The sequence below is a fragment of the Macaca thibetana genome, chromosome 19 (genome assembly GCF_024542745.1).
Source record: "Macaca thibetana thibetana isolate TM-01 chromosome 19, ASM2454274v1, whole genome shotgun sequence".
Lineage (NCBI taxonomy): Eukaryota > Metazoa > Chordata > Mammalia > Primates > Cercopithecidae > Macaca > Macaca thibetana.
In genome coordinates, this window is record NC_065596.1 from 19,379,746 (window position 1) to 19,396,436 (window position 16,691).

The window sequence follows — 16,691 nt, forward strand, 5'->3', positions numbered from 1 at the left end:
TTTTTAGTAGAGACAGGATTTCACCATGTTGTCCAGCCTGGTCTCGAACTCCTGACCTCAGCTGATCCGCCTGCCTCAGCCACCCAAAATGCTGGGATTACAGGCGTGAGCCAATGGGCCCAGTCTTGTTGTCGTTGTTGTTGTTTTGTTTTGCTTTTTAAGAAACAGGGTCGGCCGGGTGCAGTGGCTCACACCTGTAATCCCAGCACTTTGGGAGGCCAAGGTGGGTGGATCATGAGGTCAGGAGATTGAGACCATCCTGGCTAACATGGTGAAACCCCGTCTCTACTAAAGAATACAAAAAATTAGCCGGGTGTAGTGATGAGTGCCTATAGTCCCAGCTACTTGGGAGGCTGAGGCAGGAGAATGGCGTGCATCCAGGAGGCGGAGGTTGCAGTGAGCCGAGATTGTGCCACTGCACTCCAGCCTGGGCGACAGAGCAAGACTCCGTCTCAAAAAAAAGAAGAAACGGTGGTCGGCTGGGCACGGTGGCTCATGCCTGTAATCCCAGCACTTTGGGAGGCCGAGGTGGGTGGATCACCTGAGGTCAGGAGTTCGAGACCAGCCTGGCCAACATGAAGAAACCACGTCTCTACTAAAGATGCAAAATTAGCCGAGTGTGGTGGCACATGCCTGTAATCCCAGCTCCTCAGGAGGCTGAGGCTGGAGAATCACTTGAACCCGGGAGGCGGGGGTTATTGTGAGCTGAGATCACGCCATTGCGCTCCAGCCTGGGCAACAAGAGAGAAACTGCATCTCAAAAAAAAAGGAAGGAAGGAAGGGAGGGAGGGAGGGAGGAAGGGAGAGAGGGGAGGAAGGAAGGAAGGAAGGAAGGAAGGAAGGAAGGAAGGAAGGAAGGAAGGAAGGAAGGAAGGAAGGAAGGAAGTCTCAGCCAGGTCTCATTCCAGTGACTCACACCTGGAATCCCAGTACTTTGGGAGGCCAAGGCGGGTGGATCACCTGAGGTCAGGAGTTCGAGACCAGCCTGGCCAACATGGTGAAACCCCGTCTCTAGTAAAAATATAAAAATTAGCCGGATATGGTGACATGCACCTGTAGTCCCAGCTACTTGGGAGGCTAAGGCAGAAGAATAGCTTGAACCCGGGAGGTGGAAGCTGCACTGAGCCGAGATAGTGCCACTGCACTCCAGCCTGGGCAGATTGAGACAGATTGAGACTCTGTCTCAAAAAAAAAAAAAAAAAAAAGAAAAGAAAAAAAAGAATTGCATCCTGAGGCTGGGCACAGTGGCTCCGGCCTGTGATCTCAGTGCTTTGGGAGGCTGAGGAGGGCGGATCCCTTGAGCCCAGGAGTTCAAGACCAACCTGGGCAACATAGTGAGACCCTGTCTTTACAAAACATTTTAAAATGAGCCAGGCATGGTGGTGTTCACCTGTAGTCCTAGCTACTCAGGAGGATCACTTGAGCCCATGAATTCGGGGCTGCATTGAGCTATGATCATGACCCTGCACTCTGGTTTGGGTACCTCTACCTCCTGGGTTCACTCGATTCTCCTGCCTCAGCCTCCCCAGTAGCTGGGACTACAGGCACGCACCACCACACCCGGCTAATTTTTGTATTTTTATGAGAGACAGTGGGGGGGGGGGGGGGGCGGTCTCATCATGTTGGCCAGGCTGGTCTCAAACTCTTGACCTCAGGTGATCTGCCCATCTCGACCTCCCAGAGTGCTGGGATTACAAGTGTGAGCCACCATGCCCAGCCTAAGCAATTTTTTAAAACACATAGTTGGCTGGGCGTGGTGGCTCACGCCTGTAATCCCAGCACTTTGGGAGGCCGAGGAGGGCGGATCATGAGGTCAGGAGATCGAGACCATCCTGGCTAACACGGTGAAACCCTGTCTCTACTAAAAATACAAAAAAGTACCTGGGCGTGGTGGCGAGTGCCTGTAGTCCCAGCTCGGGAGACTGAGGCAGGAGAATGGCATGAACCCGGGAGGCGGAGCTTGCAGTGAGCAGAGATCGCACCACTCACTGCACTCCAGCCTGGGAGACAGCGATACTCCATCTCATAAAAAAAAAAAAAAGAGTTAACTTTATTTATTGTGCGTTCAGTATTCACCAATCTCACCATTTGTTGACTCACTGAATTCTCACAACCTCCATAAGCATTAAAGACTATTGAAGTAGGAGGCAAGGCTCTTGACTCCACAGGTGGGCTCAGACACCGGACCTGATTGAGGTCCGGTGTCTGTGCTTAACACAGTCACAGGCAGAAAGTACTTCCCCACCTGTGTACCGTATCAGTTTACCATTGCCATGGCAACACCCAGACGTTACCATCCCTTTCCATTGCAACAACCCAGCAACCCAAAAATGCCTGCCCTTCTTCTAGAAATGTCTGCATAATCTGCCCCTTAATTTGCATATAATTAAAAGTGGATCTCAGTATGCCTGCAGAACTGCCTCTGGGCCGCTGCTCTGAGCTTACTGCCTATGGAGTAGCCCTGTTCTGCAAGGAGCAGGAGTTCTGCAGCTGCTTATGCTGCCGCTGCAATTAAGATTGCTAACACCGGCCGGGCGCGGTGGCTCAAGCCTGTAATCCCAGCACTTTGGGAGGCCGAGACGGGCGGATCACGAGGTCAGGAGATCGAGACTATCCTGGCTAACATGGTGAAACCCCGTCTCTACTAAAAAAATACAAAAAACTAGCCGGGCGAGGTGGCGGGCGCCTGTAGTCCCAGCTACTCGGGAGGCTGAGGCAGGAGAATGGCGTGAACCCGGGAGGCGGAGCTTGCAGTGAGCTGAGATCCGGCCACTGCACTCCAGCCTGGGCGACAGAGTGAGACTCCGTCTCAAAAAAAAAAAAAAAAAAAAAAGATTGCTAACACCACGGTCAGATACGGCGGTTCACGCCTGTAATCCCAGCACTTTGGGAGGCCAAGGTGAGTGGATTACTTGAAATCAGGAGTTCGAGACCAGTCTGACCAGCATGACAAAAACCCATCTCTACTAAAAATACAAAAATGAGGCCAGGCACTGTGGCTCATGCCTGTAATCCCTGAACTTTGGGAGGCTGCAGCAGGCGGCTCACCTGAGGTTGGGAGTTCAAGACCTGCCTGACCAACATGGAGAAACCTTGTCTCTACTAAAAATACAAAATTAACTGGGCGTGGTGGCACATGCCTGTAATCTCAGCTACTCGGGAGGCTAAGGCAAGAGAATCGCTTGACCCCGGGAGGTGGAGGTTGCGGTGAGCCGAGATCTCACCATTACACTCCAGCCTGGGTGACAAGAGCAAAACTCCATCTCAAAAAAAAAAAAAAAAAAGTAGCTGGGCATGGCGGTGTGTGCCTGTAATCCCAGCTACTCAACAGGCTGAGGCAGGAGAATTGCTTGAACCTGGGAGGCGGAGGTTGCAGTAAGCCAAGATCACGCCACTGCACTCCAGCCTGGGAGACAGAATGAGAATCCATTTCAAAAAAATATATATGGTTACTAACCCCACCAGCTTGCCCTGAATTCTCTCCTGGGCAAAGTAAAAAATCCTCCCCTGCTAAGGCCCAATTTGGGGACTTACCTCCCCTAAGTCTCGAACTCCTGACCTCAGGTGATCCCCCTGCCTCAGCCTCCCGAAGTACTGGGACCACAGGCATGAGCCACCATGCCCAACCATTTTTTTTTGAGACGGTGTCTCGCTCTGTCGCCCAGGCTGGAGTGCAGTGGTGCAATGTCGGCTCACTGCAACCTCTGCCTCCTGAGTTCAAGTGATTCTCCTGCCTCAGCCTCCCAAGTAGCTGGGACTACACGCACGTGCCACTACGCCTGGCAAATTTTTTGTATTTTTAGTAGAGGCAGAGTTTCACCATGTTAGCCAGAATGGCCTTGATCTCCTGACCTCGTGATTCACCCGCCTCGGACTCCCAAAGTGCTGGGATTCCAGGCGTGAGCCAGCACTCCTGGCCTTTTTTCTTTGTGAGACAAAATCTCACTCTACCACCCAGGCTGGAGTGCAGTGGCGGGATCACAGCTCACTGAAACCTCTACCTCCTGAGTATAAGTGACTCTCCTGCCTCAGCTTCCCAAGTAGGGGGATTATAGGCACATGCCACCATGCCAGACTAGTTTTTGTATTTTTAGTAGAGATGGGGTTTCACCATGTTGGCCAAGCTGGTCTCGAACTCTTGACCTCAAGTGGTCCGCCTGCCTCGGCCTCCCAAAGTGGATTACAGGTGTGAGCCACCACGCCCCGTCTCAAGCTGCAATCCTAAGCCCCTTTGAGCTCAAGGTCTCTGGTCCCACAAGTGTAATATTTCCCAAATTGTGGCCAGACACGCCACCAGCCTCTGGGGCTGCTGGGGCTTCCCGGGGATTGTTCCTGGTTCATCAGCTGTGTCTGCACAGGTCTGGGTACCTCTGTTACCAGCTGTGAGAACAGGGGCTCAGGTTTCAGCTCTGCTCAGCTGCTGCCGGCCCTGAGCAGGTGTGGGGCCTGGAAATGAGGCCTGGTTGATCAGGACGAGGCCTGGTTGATCAGGACGGAGCCTGATAAGCCCTGTGTCCCTCATGGCCCTTACTGAGTCTGGCAGCTCACCTGTGATGCCAATTCGTGGGCTGAAAAACAGGAGTTTGGTTCAAGGTGTCTGCACAGGGGTAGTCAACTGGTGGGTGGGTAGAGACTGTGCCCTCCCCAGGAATGTTTGTCAGGAGACAGGGTTTGTAGATGATCTTTTGGTTTGGGTTTGTCCAGTGGTCTAATTCATTTTATTTCTTTTCCTTTTTGGGGGGGACAGAGTCTTGCTCTGTCGCCCAGGCTGGAGTGTAGTGACGTGATCTTGGCTCACTGCCAGCTCCGCCTCCCAGGTTCAAGCGATTCTCCTGCCTCAGCCTCCCAAGTAGCTGGGATTACAAACATGTGCCACCATGCCCAACTAATTTTGTATTTTTAGTAGAGACAGGCTTTCTCCATGTTGGTCAGGCTGGTCTTGAACTCCCAGCCTCAGGTGATCCACCCGCCACAGCCTCCCAAATTACTGGGATTACCGGCGTGAGCCACCGTGCCCGGCCTCATTTCCTTCCTCCCTCCCTCCCTCCCTCCCTCCCTTCCTTCCTTCCTTCCTTCCTTCCTTCCTTCCTTCCTTCCTTCCTTCCTTCCTTCCTTCCTTCCTTCCTTTCTCTCTTTTCCTTCTTTCCTTCTTTCTTTCCTTTCTGTCTTCTCCTTCCTTCCTTCCTTTCATCCATTCTTTCTTTCATTTTCTTTTTTTCAGAGTCTTGGTTTGTGGCCCAGGCAGAGTACAGTGGTGTGATCTCAGCTTACAGCAGCCTCTGCTTTCCGGGTTCAAGCAATTCTACCACCTCAGACTCCTGAGTAGCTGGAATTACACATACCATCATACCCAGCTAATTTTTATGTTTTTAGTAGAGAAGGGGCTTCCCATGTTGGCCAGGCTGGTCTCGAACTCCTGACCTCAGGTGATCTACCCACCTTGGCCTCCCACCATGCTGAGATTACAGGCGTGAGCCGCCTCGCCCAGCGGTCTAATTCGTTTTCATTCAACAAATAGTTATTGCTGAGTCTGGTAATCACAGCATTTTGGGAGGCTGAGGCAGAAGGATCACTTGAACCCAGGAGTCTGAGGCTGCAGTAAGCTATGATCATGCCATTGGAGTCCAGCCTGGGTGACAGAGTGAGACCTTATTTCTGAAAATGAAAAAAAAATTTAAACCCACTTATTGAAGCTGGGCAAGGTGGCTCCCAGAGACAGAGCAAGACTCTTATCTCAAAAAAAAATTTGGCCGGGCGCGGTGGCTCAGCCTGTAATCCCAGCACTTTGGGACAGATCACAAGGTCAGGAGATCGAGCTACTAAAAATACAAAAAAAATTAGTCCCAGCTACTCAGGAGGCTGAGGCAGGAGAATGGCGGGAACCCGGGAGGCGGAGCTTCGAGATCGCGCCACTGCAAAAAGACTCCGTCTCAAAAAAAAAAAAAAAAAAAAAAAAAAAAAAAAAAAAAAAAAAAAAAAAAAAATTTAAATTTAAATTAAAAAAAAATTATTTACCGGGAATGTGTACTCATGTAATACGAAAAAGACAAGAAGTGAAATTATGTGTTGAGGCCAGATGCAGTGGTTCATGCCTGTAATAATCTCAGCACTTTGGGAGGCCAAAGTGGGTGGATCACCTGAGGTCAGGAGTTCGAGACCAGCCTGGCCAACATGGCAAAACCCTGTCTCTACTAAAATTACAAAAATTAGCCAGGCGTGGTGGCGCACACCTGTAATCCCAGCTACTCGGGAGGCTGAGGCAGGACAATCGCTTGAAGCTGGGAGGTGGAGGCTGCAGTGAGCTGTGATCATGCCACTGCACTCCAGCCTGGGTGACAGAGCAAGTCCCTGTCTCGAAAAAAAAAAAAAAAAAAAAAAAAAAAAAAAGAGGGAACAGGTGAGAGGCTGGACCCAAGAAAGAACTCAGTGTCCAGGGTTCTTCAGAGGGACAGGCAGGGGTGAGGGGGCAGGGTGGCCTCATGGCCCCAGCACAAGCTTTGGAGCCTGGGAGACCAGCGCTGAGCCCCATCTTCCCCCATCTTATTTCTCTTACACTAGAATACGGACAGAGCTGGGGAGGGCATTATACAACTGACCACTGCAGGCTGTGGTACAGCTGCATTAATCTTCCCTTCCAGAACATTGAGTATATTCTATGTCTGTTAGATCCAAAGCTGGACAAACTTATACCAAGGCAGCAAATGTTTTCTACACACACACACACACACACACACACAGAGAGAGAGAGAGAGAGAGAGACAGAGACAGAGACTGCCAAATACAGACAGCATCCTCCAGAAACCATGGTGACTAACACAGCTTGGGGGCGGGGGCACAGATGACATTTGTAATTCTCTGTGCAGATTTTCCAGCACAGGTTACGGTACTAGCAAGGCAGTGTGTGTGTGTGTGTGTGTGTGCGCGCCCGTGCGCGTGTATGAGTGACTGTGAGTGTGGATGTGGGGGACGCATGTGTTTGTGTGTGTGCGTGCATGAGTGTGACTGTGTGTGCATGCATATCTGTGTAGCTGTTTGAATCTGCATTGCAACCCCATGTGTGCTTCTGTGCATGGATGTGATGTGTGTGTGGGCACTTTCAGAAAGGTGTACAGAGCTGTGTGTGCACGACAGTGTTCATTTCTATGCACCATGTGATTGGCTGTGTGTGTGTGTGTGTGCATCCGTGGGGTGACTGTGTCCTGCCCTTTACTACAGTTTTTTGTTTTTTGCTTTTGTGGGGTTTTTTGAGACAGGGTTTGGCTCTGCCACCAGGCTACAGTGCAGTGGTGCCATCTCGGCTCACTGCAGCCTCTGCCTCCCGGATTCAAGTGATCCTCCTGCCTCAGCCTCCCGAGTAGCTGGGACCACATGTATGCACCACCATGCCTGGATAATTTTTTTGTATTTTTAGTAGAGACAGGGTTTTTATATGTTGACCAGGCTGGTCTCGAACTCCTGGCCTCCAGTGATCCATCCACCTCAGCCTCCCAAAGTGCTGGGATTATAGGCGTGAGCCACCATCACTCTACCGACTTTCTTTTTCTTTTTTTCTTTCTTTTTTTTTTCTTTTCTTTTCTTTTTTTTTTTTTTTTTTTTTTTCAGAGATGGGGTCTTTCCATGTTTCCCAGGCTGGTTTCAAACTCCTGGCTCAAGTGATCCTCCTACCTTGGCCTCCCAAAATGCTGGGATTACAGGCATGAGCTACTGGTCTCTGCAGGTATGTGAATCTGCCAGTCCCTATGTGGTGTGTGTCACTGTGTGTGAGCAACTCGTGTGCTTGGATGTAGGCGTGTGACTCTGTGAGTGTGGGTCAGGTGCGGTGTGTGACCCTAGAAGTGTGTGTACACATACTCAGGGGTGTGTGCAAGAGGGAAGCTTAACGTACTCAGGGCTGTGTGCAAGAGGGAAGCTTAATGTGAAAAATCTGGAAACAGAGCTCTGCCATCCAGGGAGTAGGTGTGGCGCCCACAGCCGCTTCCGGCTTTGAGAATTATTTGAGTTATGTAAGACGCTACTCCGGGGGGAAGCGGGGTGAAGGGTACAGGGGCTGGCTACGCTATTTTTGCAACTTCCTGCAGAGCCTATCATTATTTTTAAAATAGAAAGTTTTTAAAAATCTGGAGATGAGAAAAAGAAATACGAATTTCACACATTGTGTGTGTGTGTGTGTGTGTTCTCAAAACAAGCAGGAGAAAACGGAAGAATCTAGACAAATCACTGAGGGTTTTAAAAATAAGCCTTTCACTGAGAACTTGGATCGATGCCCCCAAGTGTCCCAGGTGGAGATGGCCACCCCAGCGCTGTGTTGGGGAGGGGCGGGACTCGGGCTGGCAGACCCAGGCAGGTGCAGGGGTGCATTGTGCAGGTGGGCGTCTGGTGACCCGGGAGTAGGCTGGGAATGTGTAGTGCAGCCCAGGATTCAGGCTGCATCGGGAAAGGTGTGGGCTTCACCGGTGGAAGGGAGGAAATTTAATCGAGGTGCAGCAAAAAAGTCAATGGCATCGAATCTCTTGGGGCAGTCTGGGGAGTTAGGGGCAGAGTAGCTCATGGGTGTCTGGTTGTCTGAATATCTGCCACCGTCGGGGGTTCTCCTCAAGGCCCAGGGGTCCAGAGTTTGAATTTGAAGGGGACAGATGGGCGGTGGAGGAGGGGAGAGGCAGATGAACATACAGAAAGTTCAGAGATGCAGAGAGAAAAAGAGAGAGCGCCATCCCAGTGGGAGGCCGAGCACGAAGTCAGGGATCGAGACATCCTGGAGGCAAGCCGGGCGTGGTGGCGGCGCGCCTGAACATACAGAGAATGGCGTAAAAAGCTTGCAGTAGAGACACTCCAGACACAGAGACACCCACAGAGAGACAGAGACAGAAACAGAGATAGACAGAGACAGAGACAGAAAAATGTAGAGAGATGGAGACAGAGACATAGAGATGCAGAGAGACAGAGAGATGGAGAGAGACAGAGACAGAGAGTCAAGACCTGTAACCCCCCAGTAGTCCCAGCGCTTTGGGAGGCTGAGATGGGGCCGGGGCGCGGTGGCTCAAGCCTGTAATCACGCCGAGAGTCGAGGTCGGGAGATCGAGACCATCCTGGCTAACACGGTGAAACCCCGTCTCTACTAAAAAAATACAAACAACTAGCCGGGCGAGGTGGTGGGCGCCTGTAGTCCCAGCTACTCGGGAGGCTGAGGCAGGAGAATGGCGTGAACCCGGGAGGCGGAGCTTGCAGTGAGCCGAGATCCGCCACTGCACTCCAGCCTGGGTGACAGAGCGAGACTCCGTCTCAAAAAAAAAAAAAAAAAAGGCCGGGCGCGGTGGCTCACGCCTGTAATCCCAGCACTTTGGGAGGCCGAGGCGGGCGGATCACAAGGTCAGGAGATCGAGACCACGGTGAAACCCCGTCTCTACTAAAAATTACAAAAAATTAGCTGGGCGCGGTGGCGGGCGCCTGTAGTCCCAGCTACTCAGGAGTCTGAGGCAGGAGAATGGCATGAACCCGGGAGGCGGAGCTTGCAGTGAGCCGAGATCGCGCCACTGCACTCCAGCCTGGGCGACAGAGCGAGACTCCGTCTAAAAAAAAAAAAAAAAAAAAAGAAAGGCTGAGATGGGAGGATCACTTAAGGCCAGGAGTTTGAGACCAGCCTGGCCAACATGGCGAAACCCCATCTCTACTAAAAACACAAAAATTAGCTGGATGTGGTGGTGCACGCCTGTAATCATAGCTACTCGGGAGGCTGAGGCAGTAGAATCGCTTGAACCTGGGAGGCAGAGGTTGCAGTGAGCCAAGATCGTACCACTGCACTCCAGCCTGGGTGACAGAGCGAGACTCCATCTCAAAAAAACAACAACAAAGAAACAGAGAGAGACGGAGACAGAGAGAGTCAGAGACACAGAGCAAAAGACCCCAAAGCAAACAGAAACAACCAGAGACACAGAGAAACACAGAGACAGAGACAGGGAGAGACCCAGAGAGAGCTTGAGCCTGACCCCCAGACAGAAGGCACCAGAAGAACCACGAAATCCACCTGAGAGAGAAACGAGTCCAAAATCCCACCAGAGACAGAGACATGAGGACAAGGAGAGGAGGGACAGTAGTCAGGCTGGCCAGGAGGTGGAGAGGCTGTGGGGGAAAGGGTCTGAGGAGGTCGAGCCTCTGAGCTCTGCATTTTGTTCATTTGTTTGTTTTGTTTTTGTTGTTGTTGTTTTGAGATGGAGTCTTGCTCTGTTGCCCAGGCTGGAGTGCAGTGGCACCATCTTAGCTCACTGCAACCTCTACCTCCCAGGTTTAAGCAATTCTCTGCCTCACCCTCCCAAGTAGCTAGGATTACAGGCACCTGCCACCGTGCCCAACTAATTTTTTTTTTTTTTTAGACGGAGTCTTGCTCTGTTGCCCAGACTGCAGTGCAGTGGCCCGATCTTGGCTCACTGCAAGCTCCGCCTCCCAGGTTCACTCCATTCTCCTGCCTCAGCCTCCTGAGTAGCTGGGACTACAGGTGCCCGCCACCACGCCCGGCTAATTTTTTGTATTTTTAGTAGAGATGAGTTTCACCGTGATAGCCAGGATGGTCTCGATCTCCTGACCTCATGATCTGCCCGCCTCGGACTCCCACAGTGTTGGGATTACAGGCGTGAGCCACCGCGCCCGGCCAAATGTCCAGCTAATTTTTGTGTTTTTAGTAGAGATGGGATGTCACCATCTTGGCCAGGCTGGTCTTGAACTCCTGACCTCGTGATCCACCCACCTCAGCCTCCCAAAGTGTTAGGATTACAGGCGTGAGCCACCACGCCTGGTGCCTCTGAGCTCTGAAAACCAGTGTCCAGTAAACAAGAAGCTGCTGATCTTTTCCGATCTAGCCTGGGAAATCCCACAGCACCACTTCCATGATATCCAGTTGGTTGAAGCCATCCAAGCCTGCCTATGCTTTAAGACTAGTAAAAATACAAACATTAGCCAGGTGTAGTGGCAGACGCCAATTGTCCCAGCTACTTGGGAAGCTGAGGCAGGAGAATCACTTGACCCTGGGAGGTGGAGGTTGCGGTGACCCGAGATCATACCGCTGCACTCCAGCTTGGGTGACACAGCGAGACTCTGTCTCAAAAAAAAAAAAAAAAAAAAAAAAAAAAAAGGATGGAAACAATTGCAACCATTTTTAGAAACAAATTACTTCAAAGGGGTGGTCATTTGGCCGGGCACAGTAGCTCATGCCTGTAATCCTGGCACTCTCGGGGACCGAGGGAGAAGGATTTCTTGAGCCCAGGAGTTTGAGACCAGCCTGGGCAACATGGCGAAACCTCATCTCTAAAAAAAATAAATAAATAAAACCAAACCAAAAAAAAGTAGCTAGGCATGGTGGCACGTGCCTGCAGTCCCAGCAAACTGGGACACTGAGTGGGGAGGATCACCTGAGCCTAGGAGTTCGATGTTGCAATGAGCTAAGATCATGCCATTGTACTCCAGCCTGAGTGTCAGAGTGAGACCCTGTCTCAAAAGAGGGAGGCGAGGCAGACGTGCAGTGGCTCACACTTGATATCTCAGTGCTTTGGGAGGCTGAGACAGGCAGCAGATCACTTGAGGTCAGGAGTTTGAGACCAGCCTGGCCAACAAGGTGAAACCCCATTTCTACTAAAAATACAAAAATTAGGCCGGGCACGGTGTCTCACACCTGTAATCCCAGCACTTTGGGAGGCCGAGGCGGGTGGATAACAAAGGTGAGGAGTTCAAGACCAGCCTGGCCAAGATGGTGAAACCCCATCTCTACTAAAAATACAAAAATTAGCTGGGCATGGTGTCTCGTGCCTATAGTCCCAGCTACTGGGGAGGCTGAGGCGGGAGAATCGCTTGAACCCAGGAGGTGGAGGTTGCAGTGAGTTGAGATCATGCCACTGCACTCCAGCCTCAGTGACAGAGCGAGACTCCATCTCAAAAAAAAAAAGTCTCAAGGTCACACCACCTTATACCCGTTAAGAGTGCTATTATCAAAAAGACAAGACATCACAAGCATTGGTGAGGATGTGGAGAAAATGGAACACTTTTGCTCTGTTGGTGAAATGGAAATTGTGATAGCCATTATGGGAAATGGTAAGGAGATTTCTCCCTCAAGAAGTTAAAACTATAATTACCATATGATCCGGCAGTCTCACTTCTGGGAATATATCCAAAGAAAACTGAAATCAGGAGGCTGGAGTGAGGGCAGAGAGGAGGGACAGGCGTGGGAGGGAATGGGAGGCTATTTCTCTTGTGTGCAGGATTGCTGCTAGAACAGGAACAAAAAAATGAGTCATCTGCGAGATCGTCGAGAGACAGAGCCTTGAGATGTCACTGGGCCTGGGAAGACCAAGCTGTGAGAAGGGTTGGAGAGAAAAGGAGGGGTGCAATGTTGTACTTCCCTGCAAGGAGGATGGCATTTGTATCCAAATATGTCGGTCACAGTGTGGCTTTGCTGTGCTGACGTATAAACATACCAGACCCACTGTAACATGGACCGTGACTCTTTTTTTTTTTTCTTTTCTTTTTTTTTTTTTTTTTTTTTTTTTGAGACGGAGTCTCGCTCTGTTGCCCGGGCTGGAGTGCAGTGGCCGGATCCCAGCTCACTGCAAGCTCCGCCTCCCGGGTTCACGCCATTCTCCTGCCTCAGCCTCCCGAGTAGCTGGGACTATAGGCGCCCGCCACCTCGCCCGGCTAGTCTTTTGTATTTTTTAGTAGAGACAGGGTTTCACCATGTTAGCCAGGATGGTCTTGATCTCCTGACCTCGTGATCCGCCCGTCTCAGCCTCCCAAAGTGCTGGGATTACAGGCTTGAGCCACCGCGCCCGGCTTTTTTTTTCTTTTCTTTCAGAGTCCTGCTTTTGTTGCCTAGGCTGGAGAGCAGTGGCACGACCTTGGCTCACTGCAACCTCCGCCTCCCGGGTTCAAGCAATTGTCCTGTCTTAGCCTCCCGAGTAGCTGGGATTACAGGCGCCTGCCACCATGCCCAGCTGATTTTTGTATTTTTAGTAGAGATGGGGTTTCACAATGCTGGCCAGGCTGGTTTCTTTTTCTTTTCTTTCTTTTTTTTTTTTGAGACGGAGTCTCGCTCTGTCGCCCAGGCTGGAGTTCAGTGACACGGTCTCGGTTCACTGCAAGCTCCACCTCCTGGGTTCACGCCATTCTCCTGCCTCAGCCTCCCAAGTAGCTGGGACTTCAGGCACCCACCATCACACCCGGCTAATTTTTTGTAGAGACGGGGTTTCACCGAGTTAGTCAGGATGGTCTCGATCTCCTGACCTCGTGATCTGCCTGCCTCAGCCTCCCAAAGTGCTGGGATTATAGACATGAGCCACCACGCTCGACCTTTTTTTTTTTTTTGAGACAGAGTCTCACTCTGTCGCCAGGCTGAAGTGCAGTGGTGTGATCTCGGCTCACTACAACCTCTGCCTCCTGGGTTCAAGTGATTCTCCTGCCTCAGCCTCCTGAGTAGCTGGGACTACAGGCATGCACCACCACGCCCAGCTAATTTTTTTTTTTTTTTTTTTTTTTTGTATTTTTAGTAGACACAGGGTTTCACCATGTTGGTCAGGATGGTCGTGATCTCTTGACCCCATGATCCACCTGCCTCGGCCTCCCAAAGTGCTGAGATTATAGGCGTGAGCCACCGCACCTGGCCGCAGGCTGGTCTTGAATGCCTGACTTCAGGTGATCTGCCCACCTCAGCCTCCCAAATGCTGGGATTACAGGTGTGAGCCACCATACCTAGCCGGATCATGACTCTTTCAAGCCCTTAACTCACTCTGAATTTCTGGGTGGAGGGCACCTAGTGGCTGATCTAGACAGAGTGCTGGGGCACAAAAATTACCCCAATTCTCCCAGATGTAGATATACCTACAGTCATGATATAGCATATTGTGTCAGATGATGCAAAATCTCTGCTTGTTTGTGGTGGAAACAGTGAGATCTCAGAAATCAAGGATGTATCCGTTAGGGAAGGCTGCGTTTAGGACTGGAGTGCAGTGGGGTTATCACAGCTCACTGCAGCCTCGAACTCTCAGACTCCAGCAATCCTACAGCCTCAGCCTCCTGCGTAGCTGGGACTACAGGCGCACACCACCATGCCTGACTGCTTTGTTTTTTTGCGATGGAGTCTTCGCTCTGTCGCACAGGCTGGAGTGCAGTGGTGTGATCTCGGCTCACTGCAACTTCTGCCTCCCAGGTTTAAACAATTCTCCTGCCTCAGCCTCCCAAGTAGGTGGGATTACAGGCATGCACCACCATGCCCGGCTACTTTTTGTGTTTTTAGTAGAGACAGGGTTTCACCATGTTGGCCAGGCTGGTCTCAAACTCCCGATCTCAGGTAATCCTCCTGCCTCAGCCTCCCAAGGTGCTGGGACTACAGGTGTGAGCCACCGTGCCCGGCCCTGACTACTTTTTAAAATTTTTTGTAGAAGCGGGGTCTCCCTGTGTTGCCCAGGCTGATCTCAAACTCCTAGGCTCAAATGGTCCATCATCCTTGGCCTCCCAAAGTGTGGGATTGTAGACATGAGTCACCGTACCTCTGTCTCTTTTTTGTCTCTCTCTGTGTCTCTCTTTTGGATTCTCTCTCTGTCTCTGTCTTCCTCCTGCCTGCCCCTGCCACCTCCCTGTCTCTCTCCCTGCCTCGGTTGTCCCTGGCCATCTCCCTGGTGATCAGTGAGTCTGCACCTGTCTGGTTCTTTTCCTGTCTGTCTCTCTGCCTGTTTCTCTCCCTCACCCTCCAAACATCTTTTCCCTGTCTTCCTGCTTGCCTGGCCGTTGGTCTGTCTACCTCTGTCTCCACCCGCTTTTAGCTCTCAGTCTTTCTCTGGCTCTGTCTCTCCCTCTCCTCTCTGTCCCTTGTTCCCTTCCTGCCTCCAACCGACCTGTATGTGAATCTCTGCCGTGTCCCTCCTCTCTGGCCTTGGTCTGTGTATGCAGGGCCCTCCCTGCCCCGCTCCCCATCCCTATCCCTGCCAGGAGGAGGAAAACGTAGCCCTGCGGAGGCAGCGATGCCCCCCTCCTTGGTTACCAGGGTGCTGGATGGGGGACAGCATGTGGCTCATTACCCTAATGGCTGGTGAGGCCGCCCAGCCTCCCAGGAAATGGGCCACTTAAGCCTGTTCCAGCTGATGGCAGAGGCTGCTTCTCCCCATGTACTCGGCAGGGAGAAGGGACCAAGGGGAAGAGGAGGGGAGAAAGGGGGAAGAGAGGAGGGGAGAAAGGGGGAGGAGAGGAGGGGAGAAAGGGGGAGGAGAGGAGGGGAGAAAGGGGGAGGAGAGGAGGGGAGAAAGAGGGAGGAAAGGAGAGGAGAGGGAATGGAGGACTGCAAGGCTGGCGGGGGCTCATCTCCACTTAGGAGCTCTTCAGGCCTGGGTGTGTCCTGGGAACATGCGCAGGGCTGGCTGGGGGCTGAGGGAGGCTGGACCCCAGGGGCTTCTTCGAAATACACATGCACCTGCCACTTGGAGTCACCCTATGGCCACACACACTGAAAATCACAAACACCCCCTACTGCTCAGATAGCCCCCAAGCTCTCTCCTGTCCCCCTAGGTCCCCTAGACACAGCCCTGCAGGGTCACACGGGCATGTGCCCAGAGTCTCATACACACACACACACACACACACACACACACACACGTGGCCGTGGAGCGTGACTGTCTCTCTGGAGGACTCCCAAGGCCACGTGCAACAGCCTCGGGACAGGATTCAGAGCACAAAGATCCGACACACCCCAGCCACAAGCTCGGCTGAACACTTTCAGATGGTCACGGGTCCACACACACACAGACACACACACAGGGTTACAAGTACAACCATACACGGGACACAGACGTACCTTCACATGCCCACGAACACACCCACACTCATGCTTCCACATGCACACCGATGTAGCCACGAAACACAGTCACAGAGGCGCAGATCATAATACACGCTCCCACTCCCACACACAGTCAGGCTGGAACAGTTGTAACTCCAGAACATTCCAGCAAACCGGGCTTCACACACAACACAGAGGCACACAAAGGCCGGGCGTGGTGGTTCATGCCTGTCATCCCAGCCCTTTGGGAGGCCAAGGCAGGCAGATTGCTTGAGCCCAGGAGTTCAAGGCCAGCCTGGGCAACACAGCAAGACTCTGTCTCTACAAAATACATAAAAATTAGCCTGGTGTGGTGGCCTACACCTGTGGTCCCAGCTACTCAGGAGGATGAGGCAGGAGGATGGTGTGAGCTCAGGAGGTCAAGGTTGCAGTGAGCTATGATTGTGCCACTGCACTCCAACCTTGGCAACAGAGCAAGACCCTGTCACAAAAATAAAAAATAAAAGATACACTCTCTTTTTTTTTTTTTTTTGAGACGGAGTCTCACTCTGTCGCCCAGGCTGGAGTGCAGTGTCATGATCTCTGCTCACTGCAAGCTCCGCCTCCCAAGCTCACGCCATTCTCCTGCCTCAGCCTCCCAAGTAGCTGGGACTACAGGCGCCCGCCACCACGCCCAGCTAATTTTTTTATATTTTTTAGTAGAGACGGGGTTTCACCGTGTTAGCCAGGATGGTCTCGATCTCCTGACCTCGTGATCCGCCCGTCTCGGCCTCCCAAAGTGCTGGGATTACAGGCACAGGCCACTGCGCCCAGCCCAAGATACACTCTTGGTGTGGATATATATGTATTATATGATAGACACTAGATACATATTACTATACATTATAGA

General features: G+C 51.8%; 1 protein-coding gene across 4 annotated transcripts in view; it reads left to right on the forward strand.

Annotated features, from left to right (window-relative positions):
• MYDGF (myeloid derived growth factor) overlaps window positions 1-16,691 on the forward strand; it is a 408,533-nt gene that overhangs the window by 306,973 nt on the left and 84,869 nt on the right. The window contains exon 1 of one of the 4 annotated variants that reach the window (XM_050770878.1): window positions 15,027-15,030. The exons of the other annotated variants lie outside the window; for them this stretch is intronic. The gene's annotated coding sequence lies outside the window, so the exon portion shown is untranslated. Of the gene's footprint in view, window positions 1-15,026; window positions 15,031-16,691 lie in introns of those variants that run through there. 4 annotated transcript variants of the gene reach the window in all.